The following is a 24,651-nucleotide window of genomic DNA, read 5'->3' on the forward strand; positions in this document are numbered from 1 at the left end:
CTCTCAGCCAAAATGTATGCCTGCTACTTCTTTACCAATTACATCTCTACCCTCACTCTCGTCTGCCCTCCCTACAAATAAGATTCATTAAGATGCTCAGTCATAGAACTGCCTGTACTTTCTGACAGCACTTTTGCTTCCTTAGAATCTCCCACAAGTCACCCAACTAAAGCTCAAACTCTATAATAATCCTTTCTAACGCTCGCTTGCTAAAATACCCCATGATTCTCCATGGTATTTGTCCTCCTTGGCTGTGACTTGTTCAGCTACAGATATGGTCCCAATGGTCTTTGATTGACAGTGCCTGTAATCTTATCACTACAACATTCTGGTGTATTTTCTCTCTTTCTTTGAACTGTGATAGATAATAGCTAACAATAACTAATACTTATTGCAAGATTAAACCATGCTCCAGTCACTGTTCTAAGTGCTTTACTTATATTACTTAACTTAATTCTCACCATAACCCTGTGAAGTAGATATTATTATTTCTGTTTTAAAGAAGAGAGGCAGAAATGCAAAGATAAAGCAGTCATACGTTTTAAATCAAGGCTTCTCAACCATGGCAATGTTGACATTTTGGGCTGGAGGATTTTTTGTTTTTTTCTGGGAATTGTCATGTGCATTACAGAATGTTTAGCACCATCCCTGACCTCTGTCCACTAGATGCCAGAAGCAGGTCCTCCTCTCCCCCAGTTGTAACAAAAGTGTCTCCAGACATCACACATGTGCACTGGAGACAAAATCACCCCCGGCTGAGAACCCCTACTTTAAATGATTGGGATCGTACTACATATAATTTCATTTTTAGGTTTTTTATTTAACATCTTATTGTGAATGTTTACAACTGTTCATTTGCTTTTTAAAAACAAAAATTTTTAAAGCATAAATTTTAATGGGTACAGAATTGTATACACTCCTATTTATTTAAACATTCCCTACCATGGACTATTTCGTTTTCCATTTTTTGTTATTGAACATAATTCCCTACAGAGCAGCTTAGCACACAAATTATTTTCTATTTCTCTGGCTTTTCTCCTTAGACTCATTTATTAGAAAAAGGAATTATGAGGCCTCAGGGTATCTTTATTGTCTTTTTTATTTTCTTCAGTAAAAACAATATATCCTTTACTTTCATTTTATCCATCAATTTGTTCCACTAAAATAATTAAACAAAATATATGTCTCTCTTCCAACTCCCTGCACAACATAAGTTTCATTACTCGTCTTTTGCTGAAAAACATGTGATCTCAATATTTGCTGTATTCAGAGCCTACTTCATTTGGAACCAGGTCTATTACCCATCCTGAAGCAATGACAGGTGGCAAAAATATACAGCGAATCGGATGAAGTGGTTGGAAGATGAGGCCTAAGAGACTATGAACCAACTTGCAAAGACTCACTCATGCCAGATGCAGTGGGTTGAATAACGTTCCTCACAATTCATGTCTACCCAGAACTTTGAAACGTGAACTTATTTGGAAACAGGATCTCTGCAGATGTAATTAGTTCGGATAAGGGCATACTGGATACGGCGTGGACATAATCCAATAACTGGTATTCTTATAAGAAGAGAGAAATTTGGACACAAAGAGCAAACGACAATGAAGACACAAGACACACACAGAGAAGGTCATGTGCAAAAAGAGGCGGAGATTGGAGTGATGCTTCTACACGCCGAAGCCTGCCAAGGACTGTCAGTGACCACCAGAGGTTAGGAAGAGGGAAGGAAGGATCCTCCCCTACAGCTCTCAGTGAGAGCATGGCCCTGCTGACACCTTGATTTCAGTCTTCTGGCCTCCAGAACGGTGAGGGAATAAATGTCTGTTGTTTTGTGATACTTTGTTACAGTAGCTTGATGAAACTTATACACAGCATGAGGGTTTGGCCTTTACTTTGTTAATGAAAAACCACTGAAGTGAGTTCTGAAGGGAGGGGGAACATATGCCTCTTTTATTTTCTAGGAAAGAATAATTGTGTGTGTGTGTGTGTGTGTGTGTTTTATTACTCTCACCATCATTTTACAAAGGAAAGAATATTTTAACACCAGTGTAGGTTGGAAATAAACTTAGAATATGATTAGAATTTAAATATAAGTTTTATAATCTCATAATTCCTTCATTTTGCTAAGGACTGGTAAAAATTCAGTCAGGGACCAGCACAGTTCTACCCCTGGTTCATTAAATCCTTGCTAACTCTAGCCTATTGGCAAGTTTAAGCATCCCCAAGGTCTTCCTTGTAGAGAGTCACTGCCACATATATAGGAAGGGACCCACAAAACACACAAGCATTTTACAAACCTTCTAGAAATCAAACATACTCTCTCACATGTTCTCAACATTTCTACGTGTACAAGTGATTTAGGCTTACTAAAGAATAAATCATGAACATTTGGAAGTAAAATAAATTCTGGAGACCCCAATTCAATTTGTTCCTCTAACCTAAAGAGATGCTCAGATATTCAGAAGGACTTAGGCCCAGCTACTCAACTAGTGCAGAACATAGCTAGTACTGTTTGAAACCATATATCTTAACTCCAAACTTATGGTTCTTCTCTCCACTACTCTACTTTGCCTTTGTTGGTTTTCTGCCTGCTTCACATTTTTCATGTTTTATCTCCCCAACTCAACGTCCTTCTCTTGAAAGTCTAAGACCTCTCCTTGGGTATCCCACCATGGGCCTCTTTCTGGCTAAGTACTCAGTACCTGGTTAAAAGACGTGAAAGAGAAGAAACAGGTATAAAGAGGCTGATGATCAGCTGTGATCAAAGTTCTTCTGCTGCAAGTCATAAGTCCTTTCCTTCATCTTTCCAAAACTCCCTTTAGCTAAATCAGGTCCTTTCCTCTCACCCCAGGCTCTCCTCCTCTGTCGCTCTTGTTTTATCTTTCTTTGTGCATCAGTGATTCATATTTGCTCCCAAGTGGGCTGTGGCTAGATATGATGGGGTTGGATAAAAATGGTAAAGGTGTTCTGGATCGCTTTAATCTATAATGTTTTCTTTCTATATCCAAAGGAAGACAATTTACAGGAAGAGCAAGGGAAAGAAAAGGGATGGACAATGGGTTAAATGCTGAGGTATTTTTTTTTTCTCACCAGAGAATATTTTCTTAATCATCTAACCTGTACTGCTCTTTCCCTGTAGTGTGATACACTAGAAAACACCCCAGTCAAAGGCTCTAAGGGCTAGGTTTAAATTTAAATGAGGCCCTTAATTTCTCTAAGGCTCAGTTTCCACACCCACAGTGTGGAGATTCTGAATTGATCCTATTTACCTAAAAGGGTGTCTGTAAGAATCAAATATCATAAAATTGTCCTATAACCTATAAGGTATTGCATAAAGGAAATAATGATCAGCTTACTAGTTAAAACAGGTAAATAACTGCCTACTTGGTGGGGGGGGGGCAGGGGGAGCAAATTGCTAAAATAAAAGGCACTAAACAAATACCAAGTGCTCCTGGTAAAGAAATATTGCTTGCATTAGCCAAATCTATTTGTCCGATTTCCTTGATGCCTTTGCTTGCTTCCCTGGGACTCTAATTGAAAAAGCAATGACATTCCTCAGTTTGCAGGGCCTGTCACATTAACTTATCGATCCAGTGATGGGTTTTCCAAGGGCCTCGTGTGGAAATGTCCATTCACAAGAAGCCTATTATGTAAAGAGCATGAAAGAAATAAATACGAATGTCCATCTTTGCCATTTTCCAGCTCTCTCTGCTAAAGTAAGAAATCAGTTTTTGTGGTTCAAAGTCTAACAACTTCTTATCTTAACCATTAGTACTGGACAAAAGATTAGTGCTCCACTGATTTCCTGTCAAAGCCCAGAATTATTTCAGAGATCTGTCTTTAAACCTTTTAGATAATGTACTCCATTAATAAAATAAAGTTGAATATATACCTCTAATATAAGCACTTTGTGGTAAATTACACATGTACATATTTGTATAAAATGTGCTTTAAAAAGCCCAGGACCAGATGGGTTCACAGGCGAATTCTATCAAACATTTCGAGAAGAGTTAACACCTATCCTTCTCAAACTCTTCCAAAATATTGCAGAAGGCGGAACACTCCCAAACTCATTCTACGAGGCCACCATCACCCTGATACCAAAACCAGGCAAAGATGTCACAAAAAAAGAAAACTACAGACCAATATCACTGATGAATATAGATGCAAAAATCCTCAACAAAATACTAGCTAACAGACTCCAACAGCACATTAAAAAAATCATACACCATGATCAAGTGGGGTTTATCCCTGGGATGCAAGGATTCTTAAATATACGCAAATCAATCAACGTGATACATCATATCAACAAATTGAAGGATAAAAACCATATGATCATTTCAATAGATACAGAAAAAGCTTTTGACAAAGTTCAACATCCATATATGATAAAAGCTCTCCAGAATATGGGCATAGAAGGAAATTACCTCAACATAATAAAAGCCATATATGAAAAACCAAAAGCCAACATCGTTCTCAATGGGGAAAAACTGGAAGAATTCCCTCTAAGCACAGAAACAAGACAAGGGTGTCCACTCTCACCACTATTATTCAACATAGTTTTGGAAGTGTTAGCCACAGCAATCAGAGAAGAAGAAGAAATAAAAGGAATCCAAATTGGAAAAGAAGAAGTAAAATTGTCACTCTTTGCAGATGACATGATATTATATATAGAAAACCCTAAAGACTCTACCAGAAAACTGCTAGCACTAATTGATGAGTTTAGTAAAGTAGCAGGATACAAAATTAACGCACAGAAATCTCTTGCATTCTTATACACTAACAATGGAAGAGCAGAAAGAGAAATTAAGGAAACTCTCCCATTCACCATTGTAACAAGAAGAATAAAATACCTAGGAATAAACCTGACTAAGGAGGCAAAAGATCTGTATGCAGAAAACTTTAAGACATTGCTGAAAGAAATCAAAGACGACACAAACAGATGGAGGGACATACCATGTTCCTGGATTGGAAGAATCAACATTGTGAAAATGACTGTACTACCCAAAGCAATTTACAGATTCAATGCAATCCCGATCAAATTACCAATGGCATTTTTCACAGAACTAGAGCAAGAAATCTTACGATTTGTATGGAAACACAAAAGACCCCGAATAGCGAAAGCAATCTTGAGAAGGAAAAATGGAGTTGGTGGAATCAGGCTTCCTGACTTCAAACTATACTACAAGGCCATAGTGATCAAGACAGTATGGTACTGGCACAAAAATAGAAAGGACGATCAATGGAATAGAATAGAGAACTCACAAGTAAGCCCAAACACATATGGGCACCTTATCTTTGACAAAGGAGGCACGAGTATACAATGGAAAAAAGACAGCCTCTTCAATAAGTGGTGCTGGGAAAATTGGACAGCAACATGTAAAAGAATGAAATTAGAACACTTCCTAACACCATACACAAAAATAAACTCCAAATGGATTAAAGACCTACATGTAAGGCCAGACACTATCAAACTCCTAGAGGAAAACATAGGCAGAACACTCTATGACATCCATCAAAGCAAGATCCTTTTTGAACCACCTCCTAGAATCATGGAAATAAAATCAAGAATAAACACATGGGACCTCATGAAACTTAAAAGCTTTTGCACAGCGAAAGAAACCATAAACAAGACTAAAAGGCAACCCTCAGAATGGGAAAAAATAATAGCCTATGAAACAGCGGACAAAGGATTAACCTCCAAAATATACAAGCAGCTCATGAAGCTTAACACCAAAAAAGCAAAAAACCCAATCCACAAATGGGCAGAAGACCTACATAGACATTTCTCCAAAGAAGACATACAGATGGCCAACAAACACATGAAAAGATGCTCAACATCACTCATCATCAGAGAAATGCAAGTCAAAGCCACAATGAGGTATCACCTCACACCAATCAGAATGGCCATCATCACAAAGTCTGGAAACCACAAATGTTGGAGAGGGTGTGGAGAAAAGGGAACTCTCCTGCACTGTTGGTGGGAATGTAAGTTGGTACAGCCACTATGGAAAACAATTTGGAGGTTCCTTAAAAAACTACAAATAGAACTACCATATGATCCAGTAATCCCACTCCTGGGCATATATCCAAAGAAAACCATAATCCCAAAAGAAACATGTACCATAATGTTTATTGCAGCACTATTGACAATAGCCAGGACATGGAAGCAACCTAAGTGCCCATCAACAAATGAATGGATACAGAAGATGTGGCATATATATACAATGGAATATTACTCAGCTATAAAAAGGGAGGAGATGGAGCTATATGTAATGAGGTGGATAGAACTACAATCAGTCATACAGAGTGAAGTAAGTCAGAAAGAGAAGGACAAATATTGTACGCTAACTCACGTATATGGAATCTAAAAATGGTACTGATGAACTCAGTGACAAGAATAAGGATGCAGATACAGAGAATGGACTGGAGAACTCGAGGTATGGGAGGGGGCTGGGGGTGAAGGGGAAGCTGAGATGAAGCGAGAGAGTAGCACAGACATATATATACTACCAACTGTAAAATAGTCAGTGGGAAGTTGTTGTATAACAAAGGGAGTCCAACTCGAGGATGGAAGATGCCTTAGAGGACTGGGGCAGGGAGGGTGGTGGGGACTCGAGGAGGGGGAGTCAAGGAAGGGAGGGAATATGGGGATATGTGTATAAAAACAGATGATTGAACCTGATGTACCCCCCCAAAAAAAAATAAAATAAAATAAGATTTAAAAAAAAAAATATGTGCTTTAGAAGCATACAAAAAGTTACAAGATGAAATCAAAGTATGTAAATACAAAGCCCTTAACTGAAGAGCATCTGAAGTCTTACTGGCCTCTGTCCAGTGTGAGAATCCACATTAGAGATTGTCTCCTATCATATCAAGGAGATAGACTCCTAACAGTGGTGAGTATCACCTACTCGTGCCCTGCCCTGTCCCAAAAAATAACTATGTTCCATGCTGTACACTTATGCTAATAGGACTCATCAAGAAATCAATCTCTTCACCACTGTACACATTGGTTCATTACCCACTGGGGCACTGGGGCATTGCCTCTTGTCCCAAATTTCTCAGTGGGCATTGACTGGGCTGGAGCCTCTGGTGATTTATCAGCCTTTCCCATTGAAATAGTCAACCTCACATGCCCTCCTTCTCTACAATTTGCTTTTCTTTGGGGGCTGAAAATACTGCAGTTTAGTTGAAAGTACTTGCAAGCTTTTGCAGCAAAATATTTTCACTAGCAAGGGAGAGGAAAGAAGTAAACCCAGAGTCTGGGACTGCAACCTGAGAGGCAGTGCTGAAAAATACCCACACACATATAAATGTTAGAAAGTACTTACCAAATGTAATTTTGTAAAGTGCCAAATTCCTTGGCAACTTGATTTTTACTTGAATTTTATAATCTGTTCTTTATTAAGCCACTTTAAATTCTAACACAAAAATAATGTTTTAAAATCATGAACACCACATAAATGAATGGCTTTAGGGTTATAGTCCATGCTTATCCTACTGCTGTGGGTATTCTCATTATACTCAGGATTTTGCTCACCCAGGTACAGAAACTTGAGAATAAAGGATGAGGACCCCAATGGGAGATGGGGATTCAGCCAAGTTCCTGCCATGTTGCTCAAGGTCCAACTGTGGGACTTTGGCGAGTCACTTAACCTCTGTAAACCTCATCAAATGGTATCAGTTCATGGAATGAGAACTGGGGACAATTTGTGTCTACCAACAGTCTTCTTTCCAGGTCACACCTCAAAGACCTCCTCTTACAAATTGAGAGCATGAGAACTCAAAGCAGGCCTAGCAAGCATCAAACAGCACATTAAAGATGAGGAAATACAGGATCAGAAAGGTTGACCACTTGCCAAACTCATAGAGCTAGTATTTTCAAACACCAGAAATGATGGTTTTGATTTAAGGAGGAAAATTGCTTCACAAAAGAATAATTTTCCTTGAAAGTCCTCAAGAAATCAAGAACTGTACCTCATGTCCCAAGTACAAGTCCACTGTTCTTTCCATAGCATATGTCTTTGTTTCTAGTCCTTACATATACCAGGTGCTTAAAGTATGCTTATTAAAATGAGCTCAGTTTTAGCTGCAGGATGACTCGGAAGCTACTACAGGTTGCATTCTTACCCCTGCCCCTTTAAGCTTAGTGCATTTTCTGAGTATTTTCCAATGGCTTCAGAAAAGGTTTGTATGTATGTGGGTATTTTTCAGCAATGCTTCTGATTATGGGGAGTCTGAATCAAACTCCATCTGTTGATATAACCAATGTTTATTATGTAGTTCTCAAAAGGCTGCTCTCTACGTGAGTTGTTTTCTTCCTAGTTTAAGCAGCTAAAATACTCTGAGGCTTCACACTTCATTTGTGTTTTGAATCTGATCCCCTCCTGCCTCTTCAGCCTCCTCATCTCCGCTCCACCTCTTTTCAGACTCTCACCCCACTATCCCCCTACTGCTACTCCCCAATCAACACTCACACATGCTCAAATCTTTCCCTTCCTAAAATAAAGTAAAACAAGGAGAAACATCGTCCATCCCGTGCACTCCCTCTGCTGCACCCCAGCCTCCTTCCTTAAGAGAGAAACTTTTTAATAAAGGTGTCTGCACAAACTGTGTCACTTATTCTCAGTTTCTGCTCTTACCTTCGCCAACTACAATCTGCCTTCTGCCTCCAGAACTCCAACGAAACTTCTTTCCCTCAAATCACAACTAGTCCTTGGTTGTTAAATCCACCTGGCATTTTCAAGGCCTTCCTGCAACAGTATATATGTATATATTATCAATACTTTTTAAATTGAAGTATAGTTGATTTACAATACTTTTACAATACTTTTTAAATTGAAGTAGAGTTGAAGTATAGTTGTATTAATTTCTGCTGTATAGTATAAAGTGACTCAGTTATATATTTATATATGTATATATACATATATATATATTCTTTTCCTATGGGTTATCACAGTATATTGAATATAGTTTGCTGTGCTATACAGTAGGACAGTATACATATCCACTTTTATATATATCCACTCTCTATATAAAAGCTTATAGTTCCTAACCTCAACCTCCCACTCCATCCTTCCCCCAACCCCCTCCCCAGTGGCAACCACCAGTCTGTTCTCTAAGTCCCTGATTCTATTTCTGTTCCATAGACAGGTTCATTTGCAACACTGTTGATGTGCCTTTTCTCCCTGGCTCCAATGACCAATATTTCTTGAGTTTCCAACCTTCTTAGACATTCTTTCTTCATGTCCTGGGCTCCCTTTTTTACCTTACCCATTAAGTTTTTTTTTTTAAGCTCTTTATTGGAATATAATAGCTTTACACTGTTGTGTCAGTTTTTGCTGTACAACAAAGTGAATCAGCTGTATTTATACATATATCCCCATATCCCCAACCCATTAAGTTGTGACATTTCCCAAAGTTCTGTTCTAATTCTTCTTTTTACACCATTATCATATTCATGACATCAACTGTCTTCTACACAGTAGTGAATGCCAAGTTCACTGCTCCAATCCAGACTTCTCTTTTTACCTCTAGACCCATGTGTAGACTACCTCCTGGAAAGCTTCACTTACCAAAGTGGGGGATACCCAGATCCCTTCTTCAGAGCTGGCCTAGCCATCCCACTCTCCCCAGCTACTTGGAATACTGGCTGCTAACGTCTCACAGTTGCGTCCCTCAATGGATGTTGCTCTCCTGCTCTGAGAACTCCCCATTCAAGGTTATGCCCTCTCCTGGAAGACAGCCACAGAAAATGGTTAACGTGGGGATAAAAAGACCAGGCTCTCTTGCCTCAATGTTCAGCACTATGATGTGCTATCCAGAGCTCCAGGTTGAACTGGCTAAATTCTTAATTCACATCTGCTTTTCCCTTTGTCCATTCCTCCTCTCCTCACTTCTCTGTAGGATTATCTCTGATGAGAAGTCCCAATGAATCTCTTGCATTCAACTCTCCATCTCACAGTCCCCATTTCAGGGAATCATCAAAAGAAAACTCATCATACTCCCATATAAACTTATAAAAACTATTTTTTTCCTTACTTAAACTTTACTCCTTAATTATAAACCATAAAAAATAGTCATATCAGGACTCAGGGGAAAAGATAGAGACTCCAAAATAGCTGTTCTTTCCTTAACTTGTCAGACATGAGCAGAGTTTAAACCAGGCCAGACCCAACCCAGCGGAGGTTACAGCCTACATTCTACATTCTGGTCCCAGTCACGTTGGTTGGAAACTGGCTGCACTTCATCCAAGGGCCTAATTCAGGGGTATTCATGGCTTCTTCCTCCTCCTTTTCCACCTCCTGCAATATTCACCATCTCGGTATACATGGCATCATCATACATCCAGGTGATCAGGTCAAATACTTAGGAACCATCCTTGACTTCTTCCCCACATCTCAGCTACTCACCAAGTCATGTCAATTCTACTTCCCAAATATCTTTCAGGTTAATTTTTTTTTTCCCCTCCATTTTTACTATAAATTCCTCAGTTCAGGAAAACATCTCCTCTCCCAAGACTACTGCAGTGCATCCCAAACAGCAAGCCAGGGCTAGAAGCTGATCATCTCGCCCGTGAGCTGGCTGTAGGGGGCCTGAGGTAACCATCACATACCATTCATTTGCATCTATCCAAGAATATCCTTCTCCAGGCTTCCAAATTACCACCTGGGCCCTGCCATTCATCATAAAATATTATCATTTTCTATGCATGTGAAGCCATGAAAAAGACAAGAAACTGCTATTGCCACTTGGTCCTAGTTGGTCACTCTGCCATAGGTCTCCCCTTCCCTATGTCCCTTAAAGGCAGGAACTCAGTATTTTTTGTCTTTTTGCTTCCCAGAGTTCAGCCTAAGACTGGCATATAGTAGTCACTCACCAAATATTTGTTGCATAAATCAGTAAACCAGTCAATGCATCCTTCAAAAGAAGTAATGAAGCAGAAGGTAAGGGGGTAATAATGAAAAGAAGAAAGGTAAAGGAAAAGAAACCAGTTTCTCATCCTTCCAACAATCTTGTTCCTGGTGCTGAATTGATTACCACAATGAATGATCTATTTTAGAAGATGAGAGGAATGTTGGTAAAGTTCTGGAAAACAAGGTTTTGAATTATAGCCACATTTTGTCATTTTGTCCTTTTTAGTGTGTGATCTCTAAGAGGGCTTATAATACTAGCTTGTGCAGTAAAATAGTTCACCCAACAGAGGAATCAATAAATACAAATTAATGACAATAATTAAGGAGGACAGAACTAGAATTGCTACGTAAACTTCATCTGAGGCAAATTCCTCTCCAGAATGGAAGTTTTATACCTTTGGTCCTGCCTGTTGCGTTATAATTCTTTTTGACAGTGGAAAAACACCGGTCAACAACTGGAAAAAATAGATGTTCGGGTCCCAGCCCAACCACATACCAGTGGTGTGACCTTGAGGGAGGCACTTAACTTCTTTGAAATTACATGTCTTTGCATGCAATAAGAAAGGATTAGACTGGATGATGTTTAGGTCCACTTCCAGCTCCAAAATTCTATTCTGATTTGACTTACGTTCTTTTTAGCTCACTCAACATCTGCCAATTCAGTGTTTTTTGCAAACAGGAAAATGAATTCAAACTGGCTGGTGTTTTATTAACATTATCTAAAAATAAACTTCAAAACAGGGACCAGGAAGCAATTCTGGTCTACTCTGTGGAAGCAATTCATGTCAGCAAGCTAGAAGATTTTTACAAGAACTAATTTCAGCCTTATTCTTCTTCACCTCTTAAAGCTTGTGCTTCAAACAGGAAAGATAATGAGAGAATATAGATACGTATTTACCAAGCTGCTCGATCGAAGAGAAGGGAGAAAATAAACCATGGAAATTTAGCCAACTGTTGACTCTAGGGATCACACGGAAGGGAAGTCTGAGAGAGAAATTGGATCAGAAATGGAAATCCAATGGCTATTGGCAGGCACTAACTGGATCTAACCAAGGATTAATATGCCTCTCTCTTCCATTACCTTGCTCCCATTAGGCAGAAATGAGGTAGGAAAGGCAAGTTCTAGAAGTATGTGGCCTCACAATTTCCTGGATATACTATATCATTTCACTTCACCCACTTTTAAATTCTATTCTGGTCATCTATATTTATTGGTTAGTTTTCAGGAGACCATTATTACTATTTTCTTTCTTTTGTTTAAAAGAGAGGCACATTCATATCAGACTGTTTATCTCCTGAGCTAACATATTTTCCATTCTTTTGAGGGGGGTGAAATATGAAAGAGAATCACCTGAATAAAAATTTGGACCATTTTTAGCATGTGGCCATCCAGCAAATGGCCTGAGGCATTATAGATCAGCTATGCATTAGAGATCAAGAGAAATGTAGCCAAAAAATATGATACAAACATAAGCTCTTCCTAACAAAGTAAATAAAACCATTAATTCCTACTTCAAGAGAATTCTCCCCTGCAACCAGATATACTGAAAGAAGCCCAAGGGCTCTTTGAAAAATTTATTAGTGATGAAATAAGAACAGCTCTGACCCTTTATAAAAAATAGGCCCTCCTTTGGGAATAGACGCATCTCACAGCCAACCTTTGCAGAAGCGCACACTCTTGGCCATTTTTCCACCAGACCAGGCTCTCTGCTGTGTGAGAAGTGTAAGTCCTCTCCCTAGGAGCTATCTTTCAGCCAGGTTATCTCAATATTTCTAGGAGCGAAGTTCCCCTGGACATTTCGTTTGCTATCTTTCCAGTTGGCTAGGCTGCAGGTGATGTTTCCACTAAAAACACATTCCTTAATTCTCAAATCTTAATCCTTAACTTTGCTCAATAACATTATTCTAAGTACCAATAATATCTAATGAGAAGAGCTAGCATTAAATCATTTACTTATTATGGGCAAGACCCTATGTTTGATGTTTCACATGCAATCAGCTTTCGTTCACTCCTCACCAGTCCTGCAAAGTGGGTCTATACCATCAGCAACCTCATCTGATACCGGGGGACAACTGAGCCAGCCCATCACGTGGCACTGTTGACCTGGAGGAAGTCAAGGTAATCTCTCTCAAGTGGTAATGGGTAAAAATTTCTCCATTTGGCCATGATCAAATGGAGTTAGAGGTGAGACATGTAACCAAACATCACTGCAAGTAAGAGGGGCGCATGTCCAGGGGTCAGAAGAGAAAATGGTGACCAAAATGTCAAATTCAAATGCAAGCAGCCTTTTATGTATAATCACCGATTTTACTTTCATTATATGAGACTTGAAACTGCTCAATATATACTCAAAATATCCTTTTTAAAAGGACAAAGAGAGAAGTAATAAATTAATAAATAAATAACCCCCCCCCAAAAAAAAAGGACAAAGAGAAGTTATAAAAGAGCAATAGGATCACAGTTTAAGCAAAAAAAAAAAAAAAAAAAAAAACAGAAGGAAGCCAAGTAACAAGCTAGCTAGGTAATTGTAGGCAAGTCATTTCACTTTCCTGCCTACATTTCAATGATTTTAGAATGCACACATTACTCCTGTGGATATTTGTAAGAAGCCTATGAGGTGACAACACTGAAATCTGAAAATCTCTGGATGTCCCATAGCTGCAAGCTGTTATGGTTACCAACGTTCTCAGTTTAACTTCCTTTCCCTGAAATTCTGTGAACGTAAACTTGAAACATAGCCCCAGTAAACTTTCTAGACTTTTCTCCACAACAATGCATCCTTTGTACCTTCGCTCTAATATTACAGATCTCCCACAGGCAACCTGAAACAAGAAATGAGGTTGTTGGGAAAATGAAGATCAATACAGACCCAATGTTCATAATAAAACCAAGCTCAGTTTGAGACAACTCCCACACCCCATCTGTCAAAAGGAAGACTATCACCGCCCATGATAACCAGGGAACTGGGGCCACCTATGGTGAAAACTCAGTATCACAGACCTCATGTCAAACTGTACAAAAGATCATAACTTAAGATTTTAGGGACTTTAAGACTTTAGGGACTAAAAACTAATCTACTAAAATATAAGCGGAATAAACCCAGGAGTAATTTCTGAAAGAAATTATATCACACCCAACTTCTGTTTTATCTTTTGTTATTTATCGTAAGATTTTTCACTTCTTCCCAAAACTCCCCCAATTAAAAACACCCTTAAAAAGGGCTCATGGGAAGTAACAGGATTCTGTTGGGAAACAGCAAAATATGATACTTCTTTGCTTGCAGGGTGGGTCTTTGTGTGCATCTCTGTATGTTTCACACCTGCTAAGAACTCAGTTTGTACAATGAACACATGGCCTTTGGGGCTTTGTAAAAAGGGATGCTTAACTGAAGATAATTAATTCTGCCAAGTATTTTTCTTTAAATATATACATATATATAAAGATACCAACCACTTACACCCAAGGGGAGCTGCCACCTCTTTGCTTTCTCTCCCGCTCCTCTCCTCTCTTCCACATACCAATTCTGGCACATCGTACCCACGGCGCAGTCAAGGTGTGACTCAGCTTTCACTCTCATCAGGAAGCCTTCCCAAGCCTATTTTTGGAAGTGCCACCTGACATTATGTCACACATATTAAATGTACCCATGCCCCACTTTAAATACGTATGTGTGTATACACACACACACACACACACATATATATATATTGCTATGAATTTTTGCAATGTTTTAAATAATTCAGTTTTTGAACTCTGGTTATGAGTAACTCATATGATATATGATTGACTCATTGCTTGAGAACCTGATTCAGGCTCAGGGATTATTAAGAAGTGAGTGAGAAAATCTAACTTACAAATTGTTTTCAAACGTAATCCAATTTTTCAGAGCTTAACATGGAACAATACATGAAATTGGTACAATATTATCTTTCATGGACATTTAATTAAATATTAGTTAATTCTGATTTTGCAGATTTCATCTGTAGCCACTGATTTATATATTTTTGTCCAGACCCTATGTCTACTACTCTGATCTTTCAGTGCCTTATGTGTGGTTAATCTGTTTTATTTTATTATCATATACTTAGGCATATATTATGTTAAATCATGCATTCTAAATGGGGGAAATGATACCCCTCAGAGGATGAAAATTGGTTACTGGGGAATGAAAAATCTTATTCTAATTGTGTATGAAGCACAGATATACAGAGAATACATGAACGGATATACAGCAGATCTGTGGTATAAAATTTCCATGGAGTGGAGGGCAATTAGGAAAATTTTCTAAAAAGGCTTTTGGGGAGAATAAGGGCAAAAAGGCTGAGAAACACTGCTTTGGAATGTACTCATGTGTTTTATATGCATCTCTTTGATTTTCCTAACAGAGTTGAAGCTATTTAAGAACAAGGATTACATCTTCTACTTTCCCTGAATGTTTACACCACCTGCTCAAAGTTTCCAACATTTTTTTTGTTTTCCACCCTCCTGAGAAAACACTGTAGTCTAATTTTATGCAACTTTGGATTATGCAAATTTGAAAGACTGTCATAATAAATACCCAGGGTTCAAAATGTGATATAATGCACATTCCGTCAAAAATTTGCCAAGAATTGCCTGGGTTTCAAAGCTGGTAATCCATGTGCATTGTTAATCAAATTTACTGCCAGGTGGTAGCGTCAAAGGCATAGAAATTTCTTCCATCTTTTGTAGGGAACAAATTATGTGAAGGAGAGGAACACTTCTCTCCAATAAAATGAGACTGTCATATCAGAATCTATTGAAGAATACTTGCAGGAACTCAATACATAACTTTTATGATTATATAAGTATATATAATTATGTATACTATATACCTATAGAAAGTGATATATATATCTAAAAAGTAACTTTGAAGATATTTGAAAAAAAATCTGTGTAACTATTACACATAAAGTTATACAACAGAGTCCATTTTGGTCATTAAATTCTCATGTTCCTTTTTCTTTACTGCCTGTGATCAAGGATATGGCTATCATCGTGGCAGAGCCACAGCTACCTGTCATGTGGGATACTTATTTGACTAGACTTCATGATACATGCAGCACTGGGAACGATCAGCAGAAGCAAGAGCCAAGAAGCACACCTTCATGTCATCAAGAACACTGGGCTCTCAGCACCTGGCCTAGTGCTTGGCACACAGTAGAAATGAAAATGAATTACTTCCTAAATGGATATAAGATCTTGGTCACAGCAGTGCAGTAATGCTGGGTGCTGAAAGACAACCAAATACCTACTGTGATGACGGTATACATCCCCATTTATTACAGACACACAGTTACAACCTCATCAATATATGAAGGCAAGCCTGTGACGGGCTCCCAGTACACCGTGAAAACCACGATGGTACTACAAGGCACAACTCTGGGAAAGCAATGAGAAGATCCACGTTCAGGTTTCCTTCCACTCACTATCAGTGAGACTTGGGGCAAGTCACTTACATCTCTGGACCTTGATTTCCCCATTAATAAAATGAGGGCATTGGCAAGTGATCCCAAAGGACCAACATTTTAACTGTGAAATTTATGAGTTTTATGCTCAATAAAAGCTTATCAGAAATTTCTCATATCTTCCCTGGGTTTGAATTTCCAACCTATGAGTATATTCCTGAGCCCAATAAAGATTAGCATCAAAGAAGCTGTTTATAACGATCCTAGTATCTTTGCCTCTGAATTTTGCATAGTGAGCAGAGTCTATGCAAGAATTGTACACTCAAGGCATGTGTGCTAAATTCAACCACATTTTTACAATACGGATCTTTTTTTTAAAAAAGGAATCCTACTTCAAATGGAATTCAATATAACAAGTACAAGTTTTGCCTAAAGAAAGGAATGGCAATTTCCTGACTTTTGAGGTGCTTATAACTACTGAAGAAACAAAAACTAGGCATATAAAACAATCAAATAACAAGAAGGTATAATATCTATTAAAATTTTTAATTGAATGTGCTCAACGGCAAAGATATAAGGTGCTAATTAGTGATAAGGGTAGTCAAACTGGGAAGAGGTCAATGTTAGTAGAATCCCTGAAAGGTTCAACGAAGGAGGTAGTGCCTTGGAATGATAGCATCCTAGAATAAGGCAACTAAGTCAACTCAGAGGTAACTTAAAACACTCTTCCTGTAGCATTTCATCTCTCTTTACTGTCTAGCTGCTAGACGAATGTCCCTACTGATGGAGCAGCCAACACTTCATTAGCTACTCCATTTATTTTTCAATCAACCCTTAATATACAAAGTTTGCCTTATGTTGATCTCAAGTTGACTTTTCTTCATTTTATTCTAATCTTCTGTTCCATACTCTGCATTCTGGAGTTCCACAGATTAGGTGGAATCCCTCTTCCAAATGAAATCTCTTCAGTCCTTTACAGACAGGGCTCACACTGAACTTGTCCCTTCATCTGGGTAATCATTCCCCAGTTCCTTCGACCATTTCTCTTACATGAACCAGTCTGGTCTGGACCCATCCTGTCTCTCCTCACCACCCTTACCCCTGTTCAAGACAGGCCAGTCAAGACTAAGATGAACTGGTTACCATGCTCCCTTTTAAAGGAAATTAGTGTGAACAAATGAAAGCCACTTAATGAGAGAAAATATATTCAACACAACAATCTGGCTTCCAAGTTGTGCTTAAAATACAGCCACAAAAGCCATGTGAGTTGGAACAAAATGACTTACTCTGTGGTTACTGTGCACCGAGCAGGCTGTACCACTTCATCTTGGCACTGTTTGAAGAAACTTGTCCTGAACACCATTTGGATAGAACCCAAGGTGCTCATGCCCCAACAAGAAGCACAAATCATTAAAAGAAAAATGTGGAAAGCAGTTTCCACGTTGGTGTGTAATTTCTCAATGTTATTGCCAGCACGGAGAAATGCTTTGAAGGTGAACAAAAGCTAATATGAAGCACTGCAATAAACACCAGTGGTATTTGTTATTACACTTACCCTTTCTGAAGTTCCTCAAGTGAATTCTAATTCCTCTAAACCCCCTCTGTAGAGATGACATGATGCTTGAACACGCCTGGTGTTTCACCCAAGTATGGTGTCTTTGTATCCCTCTGATATGGTGAGCTCAGGAGTCCTCAGATCACATATTTGTGAATTTCTGGAACCAAGGGAGGTATCAGTTCTGTCAAAGCTGAGAATAAGTGAAGCCACTGACCATAGTTTCCATCTACGTCTAATTATGGAGAGGACAGGCACTTGAAAAGAGGAAGGTTTCTTGCACAAAATCCTTCAACCAGAGATTGAGTGGTTAGCGTGGGGAAGGCTACCCACCTCCCAAAACTGGAGCCACCCCTTTACAGAAGAGGCTGCAGGAAGTAGAAGTGGTTGATCTCATATGAGACCCTGTGAGATGCAGAGCACAACAGAGCTGGTGAGAGCAGGGCCATCTTCTCTATTTTTTTCACATCACACATCTCTGATCTAATCCCTTGACAAGATACTTTCAGAGTTTCAGGACATAGCACTTTTTAATATTTAGTGTTCTCATGATGGGTGCTGGCAGCAGTGGAGAGGGGAGGAACTAACAAAGGAGTTCATAAGCAGAGGACTTCAACACGGGAGCAGGAGCAAGAGAAGAAAAACACGGTGGCTACCACATCATGAATGTGGCTGACAGAGAAGCCACTTCAACACTTTCAGGACTCTATGGAAGACTGTCCAGTGGGTGGGATGCTGGACACCAGCAGGTCTGAGCAAGAATCAGAGTGTAGGAAATATGATACCACTGGGAACTTATCTGTACCCAGAGGCTACTGAAGTCAAGAGGATATTTAGGTTCATTCCATGGATCTTTGCTTATGATTTGGTCATCTCAGGCAGGCTCTGGTAAAGGATTCTTCTGGGGGAATATACGTAGCACACTCATAAAAGATTACCTTCTATAACCTTAAAGAATAAAACACAGAACTAAAGCTGGTGGAAAAGATTTTTAAATTCACATGCAATAAAGCAATATTTGAAAATGGTGGTCAAAATTCAAGAACCTTGACATTCTGACACCATAGAAATCCTGGATTTCATAGATTGATAAGGGCCATGACTCTTCTAAAAACGACAATGTCACGTTTGTGATCCTACAGGTAATGGCATATAATGCATTGCTAGTCAGCTGACATTCATCCTACTCATCTTTGATATGAGAGCCACTGAAGTCAGCTCTGTGATGGAACAATCAGCTAAATACCAAATGAGACCCTCGAATCATCCTCTCACAATTTTCATGCAGAAGATGTACAGCTCCCCTTTCTGAGCAACAAAAACCAAATATTTATACAGCAGGTTATAAAGCAATTGAAGAAACAGAACACAAATGAATCATCGGGTTGAGGAGGTATCTTCCATTTTGACAGCACGCTCCCCTAAAACTGGGCATGTTTTGTGTACATGATTCATTTTCTCTTTTCCTACAAGGTGACGAATTAGCCACCATTTATTTCTTTTTTCCTCAAGGAGGAAAAATCATTCTATCCATAGGCAAGAGTAGAGTCTGTCTTTTAACCAGTTCTTTTGCACTGACTCAATCAAATTCATCATCCTGGTGTTGTGCTTTTTCATGGACCTTTGTGGATATTTTTTACTCTCAGAATTGACATGATATGCAACCAGCAAGCTACTATTGTGGCTAAAAGTCCCCGAGCTGGGGGATCTAATGACTTTCTTGGGATCAAAGCCTAAGATTGGCTTTCTCCCCTAATTCCACTTGTCTGTCATCTACCTTCTCTCTGCTGGATTTCTTACACTGTTTCTTCTACTAAAACCTGTCACTAGAATTCTGCAATCCTATTATTTAAAAAAAAAAAAAGAGAAAGAAAGAAGAGTTAAGTCTTTTGCATTTTTCTCTCAATCACTAATTCTTAAATTTCCTTATTGAGTAGAGGAACCTTTTAATAAAATGACATATTAGGCAGAACCTCAATCTAAAAATGGGTAAAAAGGGATACTATGTTAGCCGAGGATACTGGAGAGAGAGGCTGAGCAGGTAAAGATGATGGAGCTAGACCATCCACAGTTATTTCCCATCTTCACCCAACTATACCCTCTGTATCTTCTAGAGTACAAAACTTGAAAACGACTAATTCATAATATTGTGCAGATTTCTGTTTGAAAGAATGGTTAGACATTTTCCATTTGAAAAAATATGAGCATACATGATATCATCAACCTATTCTAAATGTGGCTATCACTTGCCCTTGACTCCCAGACTATCAAAACATCATATTGTGATTTAATCCTAAAAACACTCATTCTCTAGTAATAATTTGTAAAGTCTAAGATTTTATCTTGAATTTCCTGAAAAAATCCAAAAATTTGCCTTCATCTGCTAAACTGTTTGGAGAACTTTATATGCCCAATACTGGTACAAATGTTAATATTTTTGGCTAAGGCAAAAGTTTAAGTGCCTCTCACTTTGTTAACGGTCTGGAGAAAGCTGGAAGAATTGTGCACTGATTCTCGGAAGCTGAAGCATCCATGATCTCTCTAAAAAGAGACACTCTTTCCTTGCCCTTGGAAGCAACTGCTATTACTTATTCATCCCAGTCGAAAAGGCTCTATAATCTCTGCTTTGGTTCTTATAATCTTATTTTTCAAATGCATGCCACCCTGGAAGTGGCATTCTGGGGATCTGCAGACAGATACTTAATCACCAGATAAAGCTCTCCCTCAATAACATGAGAATGTTCTCCGCATAAAGGCATTGTGAAAGAGAGGGTGAATAAAGGCGAAAATGATGGTTATTTATAGAGATACTTACAGCACTGTTCCATCAGGACCCCACTTATCATCAAGTATTAAAGAAGATTCCTTTGGAAAGTGTACACTTTCTATCTTCTGAATGTTTGCTAAGCAAACCAACTGTTTTTAAGGTTTATTGGAATAAAATAGCTATGGGTATTACTGGCACTTAATGAGTCACAGGCTGCAACTATACCTCCTTTAAGAAAAGAGAGTAGAAAACGCACTTTGTTCCTTTGAAGAGTTCAGCAGGGGACGTGTTTGGAGCATCTGGAGGAGAAGTGCAGACAATTGCAGACAGATTACCTCCTACCTTCTCAGAGTCTAACATTCACTAGATGATAGCCTCAAGCTAATTAATGATTTAAAAAATGAAACCAGGCTTCCTGTGTCCTTCATGAATGAAGAGGCTACTAATGATTTATCATCAGTAGGGCATGTGTTCTGTTATAATACATGTAGAAAGTCAGTTATCTAGCCTTTCCTTCCTTCATTTTGCAAGTAGTTATTGAGCACCTACTATGCTGTAAGGCAGACTGCACCTTTTTTTTTTTTTTTTGCTGACAAAGCAAGAGACTTTACTGGGAAGGGGCGCCCGGGCAGAGAGCAGCAGGGTAAGGGAACCCAGGAGGACTGCTCTGCCACGTGGCTCGCAGTCTTGGGTTTTATGATAATGGGATTGGTTTCCAGGTTGTCTCTGGCCAATCATTCTGACTCAGGGTCCTTCCTGGTGGCGCACACATCGCTCAGCCAAGATGGATTCCAGCGAGAAGGATTCTGGGAGGTTGGTAGGACACATGGACTGGAGACTCCTCTCTCCTTTTGACCTTTCCCGAATTCTTCCCAGTGGTGGTAGCTTGTTAGTCGCATGTTCCTTACCAGCACCTCCTGTCCTAAGAGAACTCATGCACGTGGTTACTATCAGGCCTGGCCATGGTGGGCAGTTTCGGTCAGTGGGTTCCCTAACAGCTGTACAAACAAGAAAACAGGCTTAAGAGAGGTTAAGTGACTTGGGGGCCCAAGGCCACACAACTAATAAACAGCAGAAGCAGGATTCTCACCCAGCTCTTTCTCATTCTAGTTGGAGAGGAAGCGTAGTTCAGTGGCAGAGCAAGTGAGCTTTGGAGCCAGGAATGCTTAGATCTGAATCCCATCCTCTTCGTTGGGCTTTCCCTAAAACAGTGCAGGGTCCAGGACAACCCAGCAAGTGTGGAGTGAGGACAGCTGCCACAGTGTCATTATTTTTCATTGGCCCCTTAAGACAGCGTTGAACATAGAAACTTCTAAATTGAATTTTATTGATGTTCAGAAAAGAGAAGTCACAACATCCTGAGGCCTCTTAGCCTCAGGCAGAGGGCTCCAGAGTGTTTGACTTCAGGGAAGTTCCCCAGACTCGCTCAGCCTCAGTTCCTCATGAGTCAGGTCCAGCATCTTGGGCTAGCTGTCTACTTCTGATGTTGGCTTCTTGTCGTCCTAGTGTGAGTATAGTTTCTCCTTTGATAAGTGTCCTAGACTGCACCTTTTGACGTTTGAAGACAGAGAGCTGCCATCTGACGATGTAGGCAGACACCAACAAGATGATCAGTTTGGTGAACTTGTCACAGTATAGAATTTGTGGCTCTCGGCCCAAAGGCACTCATAAAAGATGCTGCCTAATTCCTAGGTTTATCTTCACTTGTCCATGCTGAGTTTCAGAAACAGAGCTCATAAGAAGCTGATGGACGAACCAGTGAGAAAAATAATTGCAATGCCAACCAGGGATCTGCACGGTGTATCCCAACCAATGCATTCTTCAGAATTATGCAGAAATAAGTCCAAACTCTGTCACTTACTGTCTGACTTTATACCAATCTAGCAAACTCTTTACACCCTCAATGTCCCTATCTATAAAATGGCAATCATACCTTATTTCACAAAATTGTTGCTACTAAGTGAGTAATGTTTATGCAGCACTTATCGCACATTAATTCAAAAAATATTTTCTGAGCACCTACTATGCACCAGACATCATACGAATACTGTCAACACAGCAGTGAATGAATCCAACAATGGCTCCAAGGGCTTTTGGAGGCAAGAGATTGAAATGAAGAGAAAGTTGATGTCCATCAGTACAGGGAGAGTTAGCTGCAAGCTTCAGTGCCTGCGAGGGCACTAAAGAGTGGGCATTACCTGCGAGGTGAGCAGGTTGGGTTCTGCCAAGGTTCCCTCTATGATTCTTCTTCTAGGCGTCCTTGGTTATCTAAAGTCCCTTATGATTAACAGCTGCACTCAACATCCATCTGCAGAAAGCTAATACTAACTAATAATAACTGAGCACATACCCTGTGCTTAAATTTTTTTTTTCTCTGTCTAGGGGTCTGGTCTTCTCCCTAATAAGATTTTTACATCTGTTTTGTTTTCACCCAGTTAGTATGTATAGTATATTTGTTCATGTGCCAAGTTAGCTAAACAGGAGCTATGCTTTCCAGAATTCCCATGGCTGCAGCACTGGCTACATGAGACATCTGGCCTGAGAGCTGGAAGACAAAAGTGAAACAGTTGCCATCTTTTTAAACTTGAAAGGCAGGTGCAGGGCACAAGGCAGTGTTACAGCTCCTATGTGTTCCGTTGCCTGATGAAGGTCACCAGCTTCTCCTGCAGGTTACTTCTGACACTGAAGTTGGAAGCTTGGAAGCAGTGAGACACCTGTGTGGGTTCATCTGTCCTCAAGGACTCTGGCCCATTCTTGCAGGTTCCAGTTTGCCCTTGCTTCCTCCACTTCACATCCATTTTTCCTTCTTGACTACATGCTTGACTGACTCCAAACTTCATCACAAGACACCACAGCAACAGCCTCTCATCTACTATGTAACCAGCCCCCACTATTGTGAAAGTTGAATCTCTATATAAATCCTGTTTAGGTCATCTAGGCCTTCTGATTCTCTGACTGATACAGTGTTAACTTCAAACCTCATTTCTCTAAGGACAGTTGCTCTCCTTTCCAAGTTCCTGGGACGATGACTAAGGATAAAGGCACTTTGATGAATCTCTACCCTTTAATGTTTTTGAAAGAAATATTTGAGATATAATTCACACACCATAAAATTACCTTTAAAGTATACAATTTGGTGGTATTTAGCATATTCACAAAGTTATACAATCATCACCGCTAACTCCAGAATATTTCCATCACCCCCCAAAACCCCATCCCCATTAGCAGAGCTCCCCATTTCTCCCTCCCCTCAGCCCAAGGCTACCACCAATCTGCTTTCTGTGTCTATAAATTTGCCTATTCTGGATATTTCATATAAATGAAATAATACAGCATATGACCTTTTGTGTCTGGCTTCTTTCATTCAGCATAATATTTTCAAAGTTCATCTGTGTCGTAGCACATATCAGTAGTTCACTTCTTCTCGTTACTGAATAACATTCCACTGTATAGATGCACATTTCATTTATCCATTCCTCAACTGATGGACATCTGGACTATTTTGATTTTTGGCTATTATGAATAATGCTGTTGTGAACATTCATGTACATCATGTACAACTTCTTGTATGAACATATGTTTTTAATTCTTTTGAGCATATATATACTCAGGAGTGAAACTGCTGGGTTTTATGGTAACACTATGCTTAACACATTGAGAAATTACCAAAATATTTTACAAAGTGGCTGCACCATTTTAAAGTCTCACCAGTAGTGCCTGAGAGTTCCAATATGTCCACATCTTTACCAACCCTTGAGATTATCTGTCTTTTTGATTATAGCCACACAAGTGGGTGTGACAGTCGTCTGATTATGTCTATCCTCTCTTTTAAGATGACTCTAGGTGGCCAGCATGAAGAGTGTCATCTGTATTGTCTTAGGGCAAAGTTTTTTTGTTGCTATTTGTTTCTTTCTTTTTTACCTTGAAACTTAACAGAGGTAATAAAAACAATGATGATCAGGATAGTTCATACTGGCACG

The sequence above is a fragment of the Hippopotamus amphibius genome, chromosome 1, assembly GCF_030028045.1.
Source record: "Hippopotamus amphibius kiboko isolate mHipAmp2 chromosome 1, mHipAmp2.hap2, whole genome shotgun sequence".
NCBI classification, from domain to species: domain Eukaryota; kingdom Metazoa; phylum Chordata; class Mammalia; order Artiodactyla; family Hippopotamidae; genus Hippopotamus; species Hippopotamus amphibius.